The following is a 19,809-nucleotide window of genomic DNA, read 5'->3' as shown; positions in this document are numbered from 1 at the left end:
GGTATGTTTAAATTATTTATCTGATCTTGACTTAACTTTGGTAAGTGGTATATATTGAAAGTATTATCCATTTCTTTTAGATTTTCTACTTCGGTGTAGTACAAGTTTGGCTTTTGTTTTATGTTGTTTGTTTGTTTTGTTTTTTCGAGACAGAGTTTCTCTATGTAGCCTTGGCTGTCCTGTAACTAGCTCTGTAGACCAGGCTGGTCTCGAACTGAAGAGATCTGCCTGCCTCTACCTCCCAAATGCTGGGATTAAATGCGTGTGTCACCACCCCCTCCCCAGCTCCGAGGTGCAGGTTTTTAACGTATGTCTTCATCGTTCCCTAGATTTCTTTGGTGTCTGTGATTATGTCTCTGTTTTGGTCTCTGATTTTGTTAACTTGGTTCTTCTTTCCCTGCCATCTTGTTAATTTCACTGAGAGTTTGTGAATCTTACTGATTTTCTCAAAGAACCACTCACTATTTTACTGATATTACATTTAAAAAAAAAAACGTACCTGTAATCTCTGGAATTTCACTCTCTTGTTAGAGTTTTATTGCTTTGAAGAGATACCATGACCAAGGCAACTCTTTTTTTTTTCCATCTTTATTAACCTGAGTATTTCTTATTTACATTTCAATTGTTATTCCCTTTCCCGATTTCTCGGCCAACATCCCCCTAACTCCTCCCTCTCCCCTTCTATATGGGTGTTCCCCTCCCCATCCTCCCCCCATTACCACCCTCCCCCCAACAATCAAGTTCACTGGGGGTTCAGTCTTGGCAGGACCCAGGGCTTCCCCTTCCACTGGTGCTCTTACTAGGATATTCATTGCTACCTATGAGGTTGGAGTCCAGGGTCAGTCCATGTATAGTCTTTGGGTAGTGGCTTAGTCCCTGGAAGCTCTGGTTGCTTGGCATTGTTTTTCATATGGAGTCTCGAGCCCCTTCAAGCTCTTTCAGTCCTTTCTCTGTTCCCTTCAACGGGGGTCCCGTTCTTTTTTTTTTTTTTTTTTTTTTTTTTTTTGGTTCTTTTTTTCGGAGCTGGGGACCGAACCCAGGGCCTTGCGCTTCCTAAGCAAGCGCTCTACCACTAAGCTAAATCCCCAACCCCGGGGGTCCCGTTCTTAGTTCAGTGTTTTAATGATGGCATTCGCCTATGTATTTGCTGTATTCTGGCTATGTCTCTCAGGAGAGATCTACATCCGGTTCCTGTCAGCCTGCGCTTCTTTGCTTCATCCATCTTATCTAGTTTGGTGGCTGTATATGTATAGGCCACATGTGGGGCAGGCTCTGAATGGGTGTTCCTTCAGTCTCTGTTCTAAACTTTGCCAAGGCAACTCTTATAATGAAAACATTTCATTGGAGCTGGCTTACACTTTCAGAGGTTCAGTCCATTATCATCATGGTGGGAAGCAAGGCAGCATTTCGGCAGACTTAGTGCCGGAGGACCTGAGTGTCCTCCTAAAGGCAGTCATGAGAGGACTGTCACCCACAGGCGGCCAGGATGACACAATGGGTTGGGCTTGAGCATGAAGACCTTAAAGCCCCACAGTGACACACTTCCTCTAACAAGGTCACACCTCCTCCAATAAGACCACACCTCCTAATAGTAGCACTTCCGCTGGGCCGACCATATTCAAACCACCACATTCACTGACTTTCCCCCTCCCAAACACAATATTTATTTATTTATTTTGGTTCTTTTTTCCGGAGCTGGGGACCGAACCCAGGGCCTTGCACTTCCTAGGCAAGCGCTCTACCACTGAGCTAAATCCCCAACCCCCCAACACAATATTTTTATTAATTATCTGGGAATTTCATACAATGCTCCCAGATCATACTCACTTCCCATTCCTCTCAGGTCTACCCTCCCACCCTTGTGCTCTCCCCACCAAAAAAGAAAAAAAAAATTCCGATATGTGTTGCCCGTATATTCATTGGAGCGTGGTCAAACTCCCAGGGGACAGCCCCTCAAAGAAAATGGAGTCTTTTTCCCACCCTCACTAGAAGCTGTCAGGTGTGAAGAACTTTGTTTCAGCATTTTTACCACAAAATTTAAGGACTCCTTTCCACAGCTTTGTGTCTGGACTGTTTCCTTTAGGGTGAGGGAGGGACCCCAGAAGGTTGTCACAAAAGCCTTCTATGTCTCCCGTTCTGGGTCTGCAGTCATTGCTACCTCTCCAAAAGAAGCTTTCTGGATCACAGAAGCTGGCAGCGGTACGGATCGTGGACTGCCACATGGTTTCCAGTGGAAGCATAGACGGTGGATACATGGACATCACCAAGCCCTTAGTGGCAGCATGGCCCCCAGTGGCAGCACGCCCCCCCCACCCCCGGCATCAACACGATCTCCTGTGGCAGCCCTGATCATGGACATCAACATGGTCTCTAGCAGCCGCAGCACAGACAATGGAAATCAACATGGCCTCCGGAGGTACCACGGACCACAGAGGTCTCTTGAGCAGGCTTAATGCAGAAAGTGAACGATTCATCTTAGATATCTTGTTGTTGCTCAGAGCTAGGGGGATTGTGTGACTGGGCCGCACATGACTGGGCCGCACAATTTAGAGCTCCAGACTACTGTACAACACCCTGCCCTCCGCACTGGTTGTGCGGCATGTAACCCTGGCATTACCCTCAGGTTTGCGGCCCTCAGGCAGTGCTGTAGTCCAGTGCTTTCTCCCCTCCAATAGAACGAGCAGCAGCAGCAGCAGCAGCAGCAGCACCACCACCACCACCACCACCACCACCACCAAACAGGTAGGCAGGACCTGCAAGACAAGAGGCAACCCTGGCTTAGTGGGTGGCCTGAGCCCCTTGGTGCGCCAAGGACCAGCCCTATGGGGACCCTTTATCTGCTATGGCTGCACTCCCATACCTGTTGCTGCCGCAGCGTCTCTAGTTCTACTTGTGTCTGCCACTTACTCAACTCCGTCCGTGCCATCTTTTTTCTTTTTCTTTTTCTTTCTTTCTTTCTTTCTTTCTTTCTTTCTTTCTTTCTTTCTTTCTTTCTTTCTTTCTTTCTTTTTTTTTTGGTTGTTTCTGAGATACTGTGCACTCGCTCATACTCTGTCACCACATGTCCCCTTGAAAGTTTCGTGGGTCTCTCAGGTTCCTCCAAGTGGGTCTGTGGTCCCACAGGTATCTCCAGCTGCTACCATGTTGAATCGAGACCGTTGATATGTCTTAGAGCTTTCGGGTGCGCTGTTAAGTTACTAATATCTCTCCAATTTGTTATTTTTTTTTTAAATATAGACACTTAGTGTTAGGAAGTTATCTCTTAGAATCACCTTCACTGTGTCTCATAAATTTGGGTATGTTGTGTCTTAATTTTCGCTCTATTCTGTAAAGCTTTAAATATCTTTCCTAATTTCTGTTTTGACCCATGTTTCGTTCAGTAGTTACTCGTTCAGTTTCTGTGAGTTTATAAGCTTTCTGTCGTCTCCGTTGTTGATACCCAAGATGAACCCATGATGGTCTGGTAGGATATGGGGCATTATTTGAATTTTTTTCTGTCCCTACTTCGTTTATGTTCAAATACATTGTCAATTTGTGAAAAAGTTTCCACGAGGTCCTGAGAAGGTGCATTCTTTTGTGTTTGGTGAATGTTCTGTAATTATCTGTTAGGTCCATTCGGTTTATGGTGTGGTTAGCTTTAGTGTTTCCCTCTTGGTTTTGTGAGCTGCTTCTTGGCTAGAGTGGAGTAATCAACCTTTATCACTGTGAAAACTGATGCCCGGTTTAAGCTGTAGCAGTGTTTATTTTATGAACTTGGGTGCCCTTGCGTTCAAGGCCTAGATGTTTAGAACTGCAATGTCCTCTTGGTGAGCTTTTTTCTTTGATGAATATGCAGTGTCCTTCCCTATCTCTTATGACTAGTCGGGTTGACTTATCTCCGATGTTAAAAACGCCTACACTGACTTACTTCTTAGGTCTATTTGCTTGGAATATCATGTTTTTAAAATCCTTTTACCCTGAGGTGATGTCTCTCCTTGACGTTAAGGTGTATTTCTTGGATGGATCTTGTTTTTGAATCCGGTCTGGTAGTCTGTGGCTCTTTATTGGGGGATCAAGACCACTGACATTTGAGCGTTATTGAGTTATGAATGAACAGTGCTGGTTAATCCCTGTTATTTTGTTCCCGTGTGTGGGTCCCCCCATCTTTTGCTGTGCTTGTCTGATATCACTTGTCCCCCTGTGCTTCCATAGTGTGGCCTCTTCACATTGACGTTTTTCTTCTAGCACCTTCTGGAGGACTGGCTTTGTAGATCGATACTGAGTAAATTTGGTTTTTGGTTCTTTTTTTTTTTTTTTTTTTTTTTTTTTTTTCGGAGCTGGGGACCGAACCCAGGGCCTTGCGCTTCCTAGGCAAGCGCTCTACCACTGAGCCAAATCCCCAACCCCCGTAAATTTGGTTTTTATCATAGAGTGTCTTTCTTTTCTATTGTCATCGAAGGGTCTGCTGGTTATACTAGTCTAGGCTGGGGTCTGTGGTCTCTTAGAGTTAGTGGAATATCTGTCCTTCTGGTTTTAGAGTCTCCATTGAGAAGTCCGGTGTGATTCTAAGAGCACTGCCTCTGTACGTTGTTCGGTCTTTCTCTGTCGCAGCTTTTGTGTTTGGCTATCACGTGACGTAGGGAATTTCTTTTCTGGTTCAGTCTATTTGGTGTACTGTATGTTTCTTGTACCTTTATAGGTATCTCCTTTTTTAGGTTGGGGATTTTTTTTCTATGATTTCAACAGAAAATCCCTTCTGTGCCTTTGATCTGGTTTTTTCTTTCTTTCTCTCTTACTGTTATTTGTAGATTTGGTCATTTTTAGAGTATCCCATATACCTTGGATGTTTTAAAAAAAAGATTTTTTATTTTATGTATATGAGTACACTGTAGCTCATCTTCAGCCTGTTGCTGTCTTCAGACGCACCAGAGGAGGGCATCAGATCTCATTACAGATGGTTGTGAGCCACCATGTGGTTGCTGGGAATTGAACTCAGGACCTCTGGAGGAACAGTCAGTGCTCTTTTTTTTTTTTTAAGATTTATTTATTTATTTTGTATATGATTACACTATAGCTGTCTTCAGACACACCAGAAGAGGGCATCGGATTCCATTACAGATGGCTGTGAGCCACCATGTGGTTGCTGGGATTTGAACTCAGGACCTCTGGAAGAGCAGTCAGTGCTCTTAACCGCTGAGCCATCTCCCCAGCCCATGCCTGGATTTTTAGATTTAACATTTCCTTTGACTGGGTTATTTATTTCTTTTAGCTTGTCTTCAGATACTTAGCTTCTTTCTTTCGACTCTCATATTCTGTGGGTTTTACACCATTGTTTGTGCTTTCCTAGGTTTGTAGATAGATTTATTCCTTTCCTCTTTAAGGACCTCTAACATATTCATAAAGGCTCCTTTAAGGTCTTTGTCCTATGCTTCAACCGTGTTGCGTTTTGCAGAGCCTGCTGTGGCAGACTTTCTGGGGTCTAGTGAAGACATTGTCTTGGCTGTTAGTGGTTGTGTTTGCACACTAGCGTCTAGGCATCCCTGTCTAGGATGACTGTAGTTCTAGGAGCTGCTGTCTGGTCTTGTCTTTGTTGGGCAGTGTTCCGTCCTCTGGTTTCCGGTGTGCCCTTTGGTTCAGTGTGGTGGCTGTGGGTAACTTGGTAGGTGTCTTAGTTGGGGTTTCATTGTTGTGAAGAGACACCATGACTACAGCAACTCTTATAAAGGAAACCATTTCGTTGGGTCTCTGCTTATAGATCAGAGGGTTAACCCATTATCGTCATGGTGGGGAGCATGGCAGGGTGCAGGCAGACACGGTGCTGGAGAAAGAACTGAGAGCTCCCCATCTTGATCCACAAGCAGCAGAAAGAGAGAGTCACACTGGACCTGGCTCGAGCTTCTAAAACCCCAAAGCCCACCCTCCCACCCCACCCAGTGACACGCTTCTTCCAGCAAGACCACACCTACTCCAACAAGACTGTACCTCCCAATAGTGCCACTCCCTAGGAACCTATGGGGGCCATTTTCATTCAGACCACCACAGTAGTCTGCCACACCGCTGGGGATGAGACTGGGGGACTGGGTTTGGAGGAGATCTGGAGCTCTCCTCTCTGCTTCCCTGGCCAGCATGGCCAGTGAGTTGCAGGGAGTTGACTAAATTATTGATAAAGAGCATAAAATTATTGACTCACAGCTCTAGGGCACGGAAGTCTGATATTAGCTTTTTGGCATCCACAAGGGCCTTCTTGAAGCTTCTAATATGATGGAAGGCAAAAGTGCTGCGGGGGCTGGACTGCCTCTTTTATAACAGCCCCGCCCCCACCCACCCCGTGACCCTGGAAGCCCTGCTGGCCTCATCTCCTCTCAAAGGCCTCACTGCTTCCTACAGATCACAATGGCAGTTACGGTCCAACCTGGATGACATTTAAATCACAGACCCCAGCCTATGCCAGAGCCATTTACTAGGATTCCTGTTTTTAATAAAGAAATAAATAATTTTAGGGATGAATAATAATAATAATTAGGAAAAAATAACATCCTTTAATTAAAAATATAAAGGAACTGGCATCTGTAGCACGTGACTTTAATCTCCGCACTTGGGAGGCAGAGAGAGGCTGGTAGATCTTTGAGTTTGAGGTCTGGTCTACAGAGTGAGTTTCAGTACAGCCAGGGCTCTGCTACACAGAGAAACCCTGTCTTGAAAAAAAAAAAAGCGTGTGTGTGTGTGTGTGTGTGTGTGTGTGTGTGTGTGTGTGTATGTGTATGTGTGTGTGTGTGTATGTGTGTATGTGTGTGTGTATGTGTGTGTGTGTATGTGTGTGTGTGTGTATGTGTGTATGTGTGTGTGTGTATGTGTGTATGTGTGTGTGTGTATGTGTGTATGTGTGTGTGTGTATGTGTGTATGTGTGTGTGTATGTGTGTATGTGTGTGTGTATGTGTGTATGTGTGTCTGTGTGTGTGTGTGTGTGTGTGTGAATGCTTGGCCCGCAGGGAGTGGCTGTATTAGGAGGTGTGGCCCTGTTAGAGGATGCGTGTCACTGCGCAGGTGTGGGCTTGGAGGTCTTAATTATTCATGCTCCCTCCAGTGTCAGACAGAGTCCTCGTCTGCCGTGTGCAAATCAAGATGTAGAACTCTCAGCTCCTTTTCCAGCACTGTGTCTGCCTGCGCTCTGCTATGACGATAGTGGGACGAGGGCCTCTGAACATGGAAGCCAGCCCCAGGGAAATGTTGTCCTTTATAAGGTCATGGTACCTCTTCACAGCAAGGGAAACCCTAACTCTCTCTCTCTCTCTCTCTCTCTCTCTCTCTCTGTGTGTGTGTGTGTGTGTGTGTGTGTGTGTGTACACACATAAATGACAAAACAAAACAGAATTCACCTTGAAACTGGGCTTGCAGTCCCCACGTCTGGGGAAAGCAAACTTGAGTTGTGTACTCTGGGCTAGACCAATCACGCTAGCTGAAAATAAGAGAAGAATTGCCCCGGGCTAACCTTAGCCCAGGAAGATTGGACCATACGGCCAGAACGAAGGGAGATGCTGTGGACTTTGACTCGTTAATTCATATATCAAAGCCGTAAACTCCAGGTCTGATGTACAGAGGAAAGATGTGTGTGTGTTACCCGCCCCATTTTACCTTCTCGGCTCTCTGTGTGCTCAGAGAAAAGACAAGCTGGTAGCACCTGGATATTGGATTTCCAGCCTCCAGACTATGGAGTGGACCGTCTGCCGCTCCTTCTTGGTCTGTACTATTGTGTTATGAGAGCCTGAACAGATGGATACAGAAGTGATTTGCCAAAGTACAGAAGTTATTAGGGGCGGGATGGGATGGGGTGGTACAGGCATGATGGTTTAACTGGGAGGAAAAACTGGGCCAGGGGATGCCTGCTCCACTCCCTTGATTGTGTTAGCAGCACTCTTCCAGAACACTGCCACAGGAATGTGGGTGGGGTGAGGCAGTACCCCTGGGATGGAGGCTTATAGACACAGTGGCTCTTGATGGCTTTTTCCTGCCCTGGTCCTCTTGCCCATGGGCTCCCATATGGACTCTACTGGGGTCCTCTAGATCATTTAGTTACTCACTGGTGTGTGTCCACACACGGCTCTGCAGACACATACGGGTTCACACTGGAAAGTGAGTAAAGTGCTCAAAGGCTGCTGGGAATGTGTCAGAGGAGCTCACTTGAAGGGACTCTCATCGGTCAGATTAAGGACAATTTGAAATGAAAATTAGCAATGGCAGGGCTGGGGAGATGGCTCAGTCAGTAAAGGGCTTGCCTTGCAAGCACCAGGACCTAAATTTAGCCCCCAGAATTCCCTCTAAACCTGGAAGGCTCTGAAAAACTGAGTGTGGTAGCCTACACTTGTGGTCCTAGCACTGGGGAGGAGAGACTGGCTGATCCTTAGGGCTCAATGGTCAGTCAGCCTAACCTATTTATAGAACTCTAGGTCAGTGAAAGATCCTTCTCAATAAAAAGAAGAAGAAAAAGAAAAAAGAAAAGAAGAAGAAAAAAGAGGGGGAGGGGAAGAAAAGGAAAAAGAAAAAGTGGGGCCTGGGAGACAGCTCTGCAGGCAAAGGTACCTGCGCCATGTTTGATATCCTAAATTTGATCTCCAGAACCCATATGTCGGAAAAAGAGAACCACTTTCTGCACGTGGCCCTCTGACCTCCACATGTATGCTGTGGCTCCCAGCCCCCCCCCAAAAAAAACCCAAGTAAATTTAATTTCAAAGATGGACAGCATCTGAGGAAGGACACTGTGGTTGTCCTGTGGGTGCCTGCCATACAGTCACGCAAACACACACGTGAACCTGCATTTACACGATCATACACTCACGCAAATGCACAAGGGTAGTAATGAATTAGAAGCTACGGGCTGGGGAGAGGAAGAGCTGTAGGTTCACACCGATAGAAAAAAGTAAATAAGGGTTGGGGATTTAGCTCAGTGGTAGGGCGCTTGCCTAGGAAGCGCAAGGCCCTGGGTTCGGTCCCCAGCTCCGAAAAAACAAAAAACAAAACAAAAAAAAAACCCAAAAAACAAACAAAAAAAGAAAAAAGTAAATAAATGAAAAGAAGGTGCACGGTGTGGCCAGTGGAGTGGTACAGAGGGCTCACAGGGCTGAGGGACAGATGACCAGGGTGAGGCGAGCCTGGGCTCCTCAGCAAGACCCTATCTCAAAAATTAGTCCATGAGCAGGAAATGGTTTTTCTTTACAGGGGTTCCTTCCAGGGGTCTGCTGGCTGTGCACGCGATGGCAATGTGAAGAGAAATAAATAGAAAGACTGAGTCAAAATATCTCTGAAGTTGGGGTTGGGGATTTAGCTCAGTGGTAGGGCGCTTGCCTAGGAAGCGCAAGGCCCTGGGTTCGGTCCCCAGCTCCGAAAAAAAATAAAAAAGAAAAAAGAAAAAAAAATCTCTGAAGGATGGTAGAACCCATGGGTGACAGCGAGTATGGAACGAGATAACAGAGTGGCCTCAGAGGACCACCCCATGTTACTGCCTACACAGGGGCACATGGTAGCTTTAGAGGGGAGTCTGCTCTCACCAAAAAACCAAGGCAAATATGACCTATATTGGGTCTAACTGACACCACGTGCTTCCTGATAGGTGCACAGCGTCACGCCTTTACCAAGGAGAGGCTGCACTTGGGAGTCCTCTGATGTCCATGCAGGCATATTGGATTTTAGAAAGTGTGTGTGTGTGTGTGTGTGTGTGTGTGTGTGTGTGTGTGTGTTTGTCAGAAGACATCAGGTGTCCTGGTCTCTCTCTTTCCATCATATTCAGGACATGGTCTCTCGCTGACCTTTAGTAACCCTATGGTCTCCATCCTCCACAGGCCTGGGTGACCAGACTTGGCTTTTTATGTGGCTGCAGAAGATTCAGACTTAGTCTTCATGCAGCAGGACCCCTTATCCACTGAGCCATCTCCTCAGGCGTCAGATTTAAAACGGACTAAAATTCATTTGCTGTTATTTCTGGCACGTGCCAATAATTTGGCGATAAAACCAACCGACATCCTTGAAGACATGGACGCTAACTGCTATAAACGGACATGCACCCAAACTTGTGTGGGCACACTCCCAGACCGTACAATTTAGCAAGTGTTTTTTTGTTGTTTTCTTTTCGCAGTGGGTTGTGGAGACTGAGCCCAGTGCCTAATACATGCTAGGCAAGTGTTATACCACTGAGCTACGTCCCCAGCACCACTGGCAAAACTTAATCACTTAGTAAACGCTGCACTCAGCAAGGAGGTGCAAGTTTAGCTTGGCGTCTTTGTGCACCCCACCCCCACCCCACCCACATAGTCCCAGCCACTGAAGCTGAGGCAAGCATAATACAAGGTTGAGGTCAGTGTGTGCTTTTCACAGTGAGACTGTAGCTTTAAAACAAATAAATAGACAGAAAAAAAAAACAAACAAACAAGTGTAAGGTTACAAATCCAGATTTATAGTGGATCATGCAAATGGGCTCGCACACCTATCGTCTACTTTCTGATAAAGTTCGGTTGGCTTCCTCCCCCGTAAACCCACATGGGTACGGTCTGTTCCCAGCCTGTTTTGTCATGTGTCCCTGTGTGTGAAGAGGACACTGGAACTAGGGAAGGCTAGCAGAACGATAACCAAGAAACTGAAGTTTTTAGTATCTGTGTGACTTGGAGGTTTGGGCTTTTTTCCTCCCTGAGGTCACACTGTGGGGCACTTAGGAGAAGCTTGACCATTCAGACCCGCTTCACTGATGGGAAACACTGACGAATACAGTTGGGAGAGTGAAAAGCCTTCCTTGGACAGAATGATGCGTCTGCACAGAGCTGAGCCTGTCGAAGAGACAGTGCACAGAAAGTTAACCTCATGCTTGAAGCATGGAGTCGTCTGAAGGGCTAGCCTTTCGAGTTAGCGATCTGCCAAAATGGATGACTTTTCCCACTCACCGACTTGTCCTTTTTTTTTTTTTTAAACTGGGAAGTTTCAAGGGAGGTCAATCAGACACAAAAATATTCGGTTTCAGTAAAACAGCGAGCTCTGATGAAATTCCTCCTCATAAGTTCCTTCCAGGGGTCTGCTGGCTGTGCACGCGATGGCAATGTGAAGAGCGTTTACACAGTGAGACAATCAACTGGCAAAGAAAACCTCAGAGGGAATTCTGAAAGGCATGGCCACCTTCACCAAAGAACTGGGTCCTCTTCAGAGACAATGAAGCAATTTGTATCAGTGTGCAGCCCTTTTTTCTGTCCTTGTAAAAGAAACAAAACAGATTTTTAAAAAAATCTTTGTTTACATTCGTGTGTGTGTGTGTGTGTGTGTGTGTGTGTGTGTGTGTGTGTGTGTATGTGTGTGTGTGTGTGTGTATTTACATACCATGAGTTTTGAGGTCAGAGAACAACTTATAGGAGGAGTTTCTTCCCTCTCACCATGTGGATTCTTGGGATTGAACTTAAGTTTTCAGGCTTGGTGGCAAGTGCCTTTGCCCACTGAGACATCTGATTGACTTTTATTTTTTATTTATCTTTTGGTTATTGATTTTGTTTTTTGTCATTTTTTTTGTTTGTTACCTTTAATCAAATACAGCAGAAATGGCTGATGAATCTGTGGTGAATACATTATATTTACTTCTTATATATACTACTTATTTTGAAAGGAGGTTTTGTTTTGTTTTAAGACAGTGTCACACAATGTCTAGGTTGGCCTGGAACTCACTATGTAACCCAGATTGCCCTTGAACTAGCTGCAATCCTCCTGCCTCAGCCAAGTCAATAGATCTGTAGGCATGATTCCTATCCTGTCTTGATAGGAAATTTTTCGAGTGGTTTTGACATCACAACGTTTAAGGTCCTTCTTGTCTACACAGCAAACAACTAGGTTCATGTGAGATGACTCGTGAAAATTAAAATTAATAAACATATTTCCATCAATGGTAAATACAAATTTATAAATGTGACCAGACTTTTGCTAAGTGTGGATATCGATTTTGATTTGATGAAGCCATGAGAAATTTGTGGAGGTGAAGGTACAAAAACAGTAAGAATGAAGTCATTCTACATCTCTCAGACCAGTATATAGGTCCACATTTACTCCCTTCTTTTAAAAACTATACCAATAAGTTAAGAATCATAAATCCGACCTGAGAAAATGACTCAGTGGGTAAGCCATTGGCTGTGTAAGTATCAGGACCTGAGTTCAAATCCTCAGAGCTCAGGTAAAGTTGTCTGAAGTACCATATGCTTATAGATGCAGCATGCCACTATGGGAGACAGGAGGGGGAGACAGGAAAATCCCAGGGACTCATAGGCCTGTTCTTCTGGAAGATTCATGGATGAGTAGCAAGAAACACTGTCTCTCACAAAGTGGACACCAAAGGTCATCCACTGACTTCCACGCTTAGGGTCTATGCTGAGGCGTAAGTGTGCCACCCCCCCAAGCATACACACATCATACACACACACATTGTAAAAAAGAAATCACAAATCTAAAAAAAAATTGTGTGTTAAAATATTTTACTTTCTGATATTGTTACTGACATCTGTTTCTTTGTTAGCCATTATCATTTATAATAACATTATGATTATTTCTGAAAAATTTGTGTCACATGCCCGAGGACAATCACCAAGGATGTAGCTTTTATTCCATTCTTTTGTAAGAAGTGTAAGGTTGGCTTCTGAACAAGGAAACATCAGATAAAACAAACCGAAAGACATTTACAAAGTAACTGGCCTAGAGAACCTTCCAAATGTCAAGTTCAAGATAGACAGAAAAAAATGTCAAGTTGGAGGAAGACTGAAAAGATGTTTAACTGTTTCAGATTAAAGGGGAATGGGGAGACAGGGATAAACACAGACACACCATCTTGGATTATACACTCAACTGGAAAACATTGGAGAGATTGATAACATGTAACTGTGGACCGTGGCTCAAACAGAGCTGTTGCCTCACGCTCATTCCTGTTTTCCATGATTGCGTTTTTTGCTTCTTCTGGCAACTTTGTTCTTAGGGAGCATACTCTGAAATGTTTAATAGGCGTGATGCTTTTCTCTGCATATTTTTTTCTTTTTTTCGGAACCTCTGCATATTTTTCTGTGAAAAAAAATATGTGTTTACGGAAAGCTGCAGCAAATGAGTGGAAAAGACACTCGGGGGGTTCTTATGCTAGCTTGCAACTTTTCTAGGAAATCGAAATTACCTTAACACGAACATTTAACTCTTCCCGAAAACAAAAGAAAACCGAACAGCTCAAACCGTAAACAGACTGTGCCCAGTGGTATGCGACACCAAGAGCCACTGACGATTGTTTTGGTTGAGGGGGGCAGTAAGGGGGGAGGCAGGCTACAGTGGGTTCTGTGGTTCCTCCCCAAAGATAGGTTCACATCCTGCCTCCCAGAACTGGAAAAAAAAAAGTGAACTTATTTGGTAAAAGGATCTTTGCCAATGGAATGAAGTGATCTTTCAAAACGTGCTGTATGTGTTGGCGTGAGTCTGTGTGAGTTCAGGCGTGTGAGAGTACAGGTATGTATGTGACTGGCCGCAGGAGGTCAAAGGGCAGCTCTCAAGAGGTGATTCTCCTCTCCTGGGCCTGAAACTCAGGTCACAAGGCTACCAGTAAAAGCTTTCACCCACTGGCTCATCTTGCTAGCGGGGTGAGTGTGTGTGTGTGTTAGGGAATGCTAAGAAGAACTCCTTTGGTCTGGGATGCAGCTCAGCGGGAGAGTTTTTTGTCTAGCTTATGCAAAGCCCTGGTTTCAATCTCCAGAAGCAGGAAAAAGAAAAACAAACAAACAAACAAAAAAATCGTTCTGAATTTTCCGTTTGGATCCTAACCCACCGACTAGAGTCCCTCGGAGTTAAAAGATGGAAACTAGCTGAGAGACGAAGAAGATGAGAGCCAGGCATGCATCGGGGTTAAAGGAGGAGTCTCTTCTAGAGAGTGGAGTGTGGACTTATGGACATCGAATTTGGACTCCTGGCCTCCAGAAGAAAGATAATAAATCCCCATTGTTTCAAGCTACCATTATGGTAACTCAGCCCCAGACACTAATACAGCTGCCCAAAGGGAAATTAGGCCTGCAGAGCGGCTGCACTCTGGGGCAGCTGTGGTCAGGCAGGGGGCGACCATCTCTCCCCTCTGTTGTTTCAGATGGTTTCCTCTGGGCCCATGGCCTCCAGCAGTTCCAAAAGAAAACCCAAAACGAGGGGTGATTGGGCGGGCGGACTTGTGTCATGGGGTCCATTAGTCCCCACTAGAGTCACTCCTAAAGATGAGGAGTGCCAAGTTGAGCCTCACCCTCCAAGAAAGGAGCCTATATGGGCCACAAAACACAGCACAACAAAACAAAAAAACTGCGAAGTGCTTCTCTCCACAGTGGGTGCCCAGTCAGGAGGAGTGGCTTCTGAAGTTAAGCCTATCCCTGAAGTCCCAGAGCTCTCTTTCCTCCGAGGTAAGCCTCCAGTATTTCTGCATTCCTGGACGTTTCTGTTGTCACTTTGGTTTAATGACATCTTGCTTACCCTGTTGGGCAGGCCCAAGGCAGAACATCTGTTCCAGCTGTGAAGCTACCTGCCTTCTTCTGGCTCCTAATTCTCCTGGAACTGGCCCCTTCTCTTCCCTCAGCTCTGAAGTGACCACTGGGAGTGAACGTTGCCCTCCTAGCTGCAGAGATGAATCCATAGGTGGTCCCCTGACAAAGGCAAGGCCAATAAAGAAGGATGCCCATAGGTGGTTGTAGCTCTGAACTGTGGAGAGAGAGAGAGAGAGAGAGAGAGAGAGAGAGAGAGAGAGAGAGAGAGAGAGAGAGAGAGAGAGAGAGTGTTTATTTGAGTCCCAGTCCTAGAGAGTCCAGTTCATGGACTGATGGGCTCATTGCTTTTGGGACCACACCTTGGCAGGAACTCGTGGGGGTGGGGCACTACTTCTCACTTCATGGGCAGGATGTGCAATGAGGGATCGTAGGACTAAGGTCTAAATATGCCCCTCAAGTGCACACCCACAACCAGCAGAAGACCCCTCCCTCAACCTCACCCCTTCAAGTCTCCGCCCTCCCTAAGACTGCTAGATGGAGGACCACGCCCTCAGCCATGGCCCTTCAGAGGCCATTCCACAACCGAACTGTAACACTGAGGTCCTTGATTTGCTCACAGCTTTTGCTGCTCCGCTCCCCAGCCCCGACGTTATTTATTTGTGAGCTTAAGATAGACTTCTGTCTTTTGCAACATGGAGCTTGCAAAAAGATCGTGTATGCGCGGAGTAAAACTTGGGACCATCCACTTGTGGGGAGTGCACACGGCACTGAAGCCGAATGTTGGTTCCGCTCCTGTTGCAGGTGGGGAAACCGAGGCCTAGAAAAGGGAGTAAACCACTGAGGCCACAAGTGTTTGTGCGGGGGACTTCAAACACACCTCCTCAGTGGTCTGCCACTCTGAGCCTCTCTCTAAGGACCTTCCCTAATTCAGGGGTTTGTGTGTAACCTAGGGTGACTGGCTTTAATTTTTATCTGCCTCAGTTTCCCTATCCCATCCCTATGGGCTCTCCATTCCTGGCAGAAGGGGGCTAGACGTTAGCATGCTGGTTGTTTTGAGGTCTCCAGGGGACAAAGGCCATTATTCTTTAATTACTGGGAGTGGTAATTAGAAGGGAAAGTAATTGCTGGTCCTTTTATTATGGCCTTGCGGGCCCATCTCTCACAGCCCTAGGCCAGCAATAAAAGGGAGCTGGCAAAGCGCTGTGGGAAGGGTCCCTCCAGAGAATGTGACCCAGGCCTGGAGAAAGGCTATTGAAGGTTACTGCGAGGGGCATCACCTTCTAAATGTGTTTTGTGGATGACTCCACCTTCTTACGTCCCACAGCTCCTCTAATCCTCCTAGGAATAAGGATCCCTGGGCATGCACTGGGCATAGTTCTAGGTACCTGCTCTTCTCTGGACAAGATCCTCCCACCAAAAACCCAGTAGATGCCTTGCTTACAGCTAATGCTTGGCATGTGTTCTAATCCTGACACCCTGCCCCGCTGAGGAGAGGTTACCGTACCCATTTACGGACTAGAAGAGTAGTATCTCAGGGCTGGAGGCAGAGCTCACTTGGAAGAGTGTTTGCCTAGCGTGCCCTCCAGCACTGCATGAACCAGGTATGGCAGCATCCATGATACCAGTGGGAGGATCCCAAGTCCCCCATCCATGGCTACCTATTGAATTCAAGGTCAGTGGACGGAGGTGGGAAACGTCAAGGTGGAGCAGAAGACTAACATCTCCTGGGGTCCTATATGTAGTGGAAAGCAAGGTTTGGCCCCCAAGTGTGGGATCTCAGAGCCTTGGTACTCTCTCCATAGACTCTCTCCATAGATGGCCGTTATTCTATTGGCCGTTTCTCGGGTGAAGAGCTTAAAAGCCCAGAGGCACCAACAAGCTCGGGGATTTAACAGTATTGGGACCTCGTGTCCTCTGTCCTGCCCTGTCTGCATGAGGCTCTGGCCTGTTGCTGTCCCTGCTCTGTTAGTCTGCCTTTTTCTCTGCCACTCATCTTAATCCCTGATCCCAGCCCTCCTGATGTCAGAGGCAGGAGGATGGCTAAAATGAGGCCTTTACCTCTGGGCAATTGAGAGTGGACCTGAACTGCAGAGCTGGAATTACAGACTCCTGGTGGTCTCTGGGCTGTCACGGAAGCCCAGTCAGGACATTCCTTCCTCCTGTTCGAACCCTGATCCCTCGGCCTTGCAGATTTGGATAATAGTTAACTAGAATTTCCCCCATACCTTGGTGGAAGTCCAATAGTGTGCTCAAGAGCTTTTCAATTCCCAGTGATTTTCACTTCTCCCTCCTGCTTTCTCATCTCAGCACATCTCTTTACTCTCCACTCAGCCTTCCCACCCCACCCCCAAGCACCAAGCCAGGATACCTGGTGTCACCTGACCACAGTGCGTGGTTCATTTTGCTAAATGTTTAAGGAGCCGGAAGATGTTTACATCACTTCAAGGTAAGGGGCAGCAAGCCGAGAAAGATCTGCTCTCTCACACAGGGCACTGAGCCACCTCCCCAGGGTCTCCCCTCTTCCCAGTCACTGTACCCACCAAGTCAACATTGGATCACAGATTTCAGCTCATGCATTCCGAGCCCTTTCACCTTCGAAATGCTGATACCCACTGCATTCTTATGACATGAATGAGCACAGAAGTATTGAGTCTGCAATCCGATATCAGAGCCAACAATTAGGAATCTGAAGTCAGAATCGTAGCTGGAACAGCTGTACAGAAAGAAGAGAGGCCCGTGAACTTACGAGAGCAACCTGGAGGTGGTGTAAGGCTGTCCTTAGAATGCCAGCTCTGGGTCCTGACGCAGGGTGAGCAAGGGTTTACCTAGGTGAAGAGACTGTGGGTGTGGTTAGGTGGAGCATCCAGTCTGAGCCTGTGTGTGCAAAGCCTTGCAGGGAAATGAAATAATACGCCTTGCCCAGGTTTGTGTGGCTGGAGACAGACGCCAAGGTGGGATCTGATGTTAGTTAAGGACAGAGATCAGTAAGGGCCAAAGTCAGGTTTGGAGGCTCAAATCCACCATGTAATGCAGAACTTTTCTTCTTCAGCTCACATACAACTGTGGTTTATCTCAAGTTTTGAAGATATGTCTGCTTAATAATAGGCTAGCAGGGTTGGGGGAGATGTCTCTGTGGGTAAAGTGCTTGCCACGTGCAATGGGTAGCTTTAATTGTCAACTCCACACAAGCTAGAATCACTTGGGAGAGGTTCTCAGGGAGCAGTGGTCCATGAGGTAGTCCATGGGTGTGACTGTGGGGGTGTCTTGATTGTCGTAGTCGATGAGGAAAGAGCCACTTCGAATGTAGGTGGCAGTTTCACCTGCCTTGCTTCTGTCTCCTTCGCTGATATCAGGACCGGCTTCTTTAGGCTTCCAACGTGAACTGAAGACCAGCAGCTCTCCAGGAATCTTCTAGGCTGCCGGTGCCAGATCAGAACTGTTGAAGCAGCCAGGCTTGTAATCCAAGCAACTACTGAGCTGTCTGCCTCCCTGGTGTGAGACAGCTATTGTTGGACTGCCCAACCATATTATGTGAGCCAATCTAATAAATTCTCTCTTGGTATTTACTCTGTGGGTTCTGTTCCTCTAGAGAACTCCAACTAATGCACCATGCAAGCGGAAGGACTTGAGTTTAAATCCTTAGAACCCACATAAAGCCGCACATGTAGTGTCTGTATTACCAACGTTCCTACAACGAGATAGGAGGTGGGAGACAGGAGAGTGACTGCAAGCATGCTGGGTGCTAGTCTGGCATAGGCAGGTGGAATCTGAGATTAACCTCTGACCTCCACATGTCCTGCAGCACCCACACCCACTCCTACACACACCACACACAAGATTTTTTTTTAAATAGTGAGCTAAATACTTAGTTTCCCTCGAGAATGTGGGCTGCCCTGGAAGCCTCTTGCTTCCCCCATACCTGTCCAGCACTAAATCGGAGTGGCTCCACTTGCGCCAGTAACCTATGGTCCGAGCTGTATTCATCCTTAGTGAAGAAGACTTTGAAAGTCTCCCCACTTGGCACCCCTACTTCCCCACTTTGTCCCATTCCAGTCTGTTGGTGTCCCATGACCATATGAGCACTTTTTTTTTTTTTTTTGGTTCTTTTTTTCGGAGCTGGGGACCGAACCCAGGGCCTTGCGCTTCCTAGGTAAGCGCTCTACCACTGAGCTAAATCCCCAGCCCCCATATGAGCACTTTTGATAGAACTCGGGCCAGAAGTCATGCGTGTGATTTCTCTTAAGAGACATGTGAACAACTAAACGTCTGTTCACCCAGACTGGGCATTCACATCCAGCCAAAGACTCCATCTACCTGAGTGACTCCAGTCTGGCAAACAATGAATTTATTGAGTCTATTTACAGGAATGTGGGTGAAGGACGCATAGGTGAGCCCCAAACAGCCACATCACTGAAAAGCCCTTCTCCTCCATGGGAAATACTCTTAATTAAAACAAAACAAAACAAATCAACAAAAACAAAAAAACCCCAAAGCTTTATTGGAGTGCCCATTCCAGTTAACCACCCTTTAAGAACTCTAAATCGCACCTCCCAAGCCAGATGCAGCTAAGGCAGGATTACAGCATCTCGGAGGGCTCAGGAGGGAATGGGTCTCAATCTGAGCTGAGGCTCCGGTGATTTTCGCTACCTCCTTCTATTTGAGAAGTCTTGTGGGACGCATGTGTGTAAGCACAGCTCCTGTGATGTCAAGTCAGCAACACTATGCCATACTCTGAAGACAGAGGTCCATAATAGGATTGTTACACGATGCCTGATTTTTATAAAATCAAAATCCTAAATCCTCTTCTCCCTGGGCCCACACGAAACATCCATCCCTCAGGATCATCTCACAGTTGCCTCTTTTTTTTTCTTCTTCTTTTTTCTTTTTTTTTCGGAGTTGGGGACCGAACTCAGGGCCTTGTGCTTGCTAGGCAAGCGCTCTACCACTGAGCTAAATCCCCAACCCCCACAGTTGCCTCTTTTGATTGCAGGTCTCTTATCCCTTCTGTGTGGCAAGCTCTTCCTTGCTCTGGGCCTCTATATGCCAGTCTCTCTCTTAGAATCACAGTTCTCTTCCTGGTTTCAGCTTAAATCCCTTTTCCTCTGGAGAGTTCACCAGGATCTCTTCTGCCTCCCGGCATTTCAGATCTATCCTCTGTAGTGCTCATAAGCCATAAATCAATAAATAAATAAATCAGTACAGGAATTCTTTGCTAAACCCTATCCCTGAGAATAAACTTTTGGAGAGTTCACTCACATCACGAATAGCGATCGCTCTTCCTCACAGGGAACTCAATCTCCCAGCGTCCATTGCGGTTGGACAGGC

At 46.4% G+C, this 19,809-nt stretch overlaps 1 long non-coding RNA gene across 3 annotated transcripts; it reads right to left on the bottom strand.

Annotated features, from left to right (window-relative positions):
• Nucleotides 1-12,451: 12,451 nt before the first annotated feature.
• LOC120102984 (uncharacterized) lies at nt 12,452-19,785 on the bottom strand. Of its 3 annotated transcripts, none has more exons than XR_015621140.1 (4): nt 19,741-19,785; nt 17,025-17,197; nt 14,474-14,698; nt 12,452-13,045 (listed from the first exon to the last, which is right to left on the bottom strand). It is a non-coding gene; the product is annotated as an uncharacterized LOC120102984 (long non-coding RNA). The 3 variants fall into 3 exon arrangements; XR_015621142.1 differs by lacking the exon at nt 19,741-19,785 and adding an exon at nt 17,231-17,332 and having other exon boundaries at nt 17,025-17,136; XR_015621141.1 differs by lacking the exon at nt 17,025-17,197 and having other exon boundaries at nt 17,231-19,785.
• Between the last annotated feature and the right edge of the window lie 24 nt (nt 19,786-19,809).

The sequence above is a fragment of the Rattus norvegicus genome, chromosome 5, assembly GCF_021556685.1.
Source record: "Rattus norvegicus strain SHRSP/BbbUtx chromosome 5, alternate assembly SHRSP_T2T, whole genome shotgun sequence".
In the NCBI taxonomy this organism is placed as follows: Eukaryota; Metazoa; Chordata; class Mammalia; order Rodentia; family Muridae; genus Rattus; species Rattus norvegicus.
The sequence above is the reverse complement of the archived record's forward strand: the minus strand, read 5'-3'. Positions and strand labels throughout refer to the sequence as shown.